Genomic DNA, 1237 nt, shown 5'->3' with positions numbered 1-1237 from the left:
CTTGTACTTTTACTTTCAATACTTAAGTACGTTTAAGATTAAAAAAATACTTTTCGTACTTAAGTAAAATAAATATCACATACTTTAAGACTTTTACTCAAGTAATATTCTAAACGGTGTCTTCAACTTCTACCAAAGTCATTTTCTGGTAAGGTATCTGTACTTTTACTTGACACTGTTTGCGCTCTACTTTAACACTAGATTTTGCTATAAACCAAACATATTTGACTGAAACTTGTCTATTAATATCTGTTTGCATGAACTTTAACTTTGAATTTGTTTAACTCTTGCCCCGCCTCAAACTTCTCTTACTTCTCAAACGTCTACTTTAAATTCCTTTATGGTATGGTGCTGGGAAAACAGTAAAGAACATTGTGCTTTGCGATTTGCCCATCGCGTGTTGGTAAATGGCGTGTACTTTTTACAGTTTGCTTTGCCGATTGCAAAACGTGATTGATAAACAGTTTGCCAAAATGTACCCTGACCCAGGGACTGGAACTAGCCGATTTTCCTCATGATCGGCCTGGACCGGTGACCGGCCGATCAGTCTGCCGACGTCACACTTACGCTCCCATCCGCATTTAAACATGTCGTTTCGCGCGTGAATGATTCTGATTTTAATTGCGTTCAGTGTAAACGGCGACTGATAATGTATTTATGTCGTGCCAGATGAGGCTCGCGCAGCCTGAGTGAGAGAGACTCCTGCAGAAATCAAAACAAATGAGCGCAACAGCACACACAAAGTAACTCACAGAAAGTTACAGATGCATACTGCGGTAGAAAAAAATATTTATAAAATATGATTTAGGTAAGCAACATTGCACGACCAAGATGTTTCCCCGAATATCAATATCAACACGATTGCAATGTGACACTGATATAGTAGTTCAATAAACAAGAAGTTAAAATTAAGTGACTTCTTTTTTAAACAATATTGAAACAAAATCATTTCAATCAAAGCCACAGCAGAACTGTTGTGTGTGTCTCAGAGTCAATGATTCAGTATCTCATTCATAAAGACAGTCACTTGCCTCATTTCTGAATGAATCAGCCGTTTGAACGAATGAATGACTAAATGACTCACTCATTAAAACAGTAATTTGCCGCCACCTACTGGTGGTTTGGTCATATTTAAAAGGGTCCATATAATGTTCCTAAAAAGAACATTATTTTGTGTATTTGGTGTAATGAAATGTGTTTATGTGGTTTAAGGTTCAAAAAACACATTATTTTCCAC

Source organism: Sinocyclocheilus rhinocerous, unplaced genomic scaffold (assembly GCF_001515625.1).
Source record: "Sinocyclocheilus rhinocerous isolate Xijiao unplaced genomic scaffold, SAMN03320098_v1.1 scaffold846, whole genome shotgun sequence".
NCBI classification, from domain to species: Eukaryota; Metazoa; Chordata; class Actinopteri; order Cypriniformes; family Cyprinidae; genus Sinocyclocheilus; species Sinocyclocheilus rhinocerous.
Note: the sequence above shows the minus strand (reverse complement) of the source record.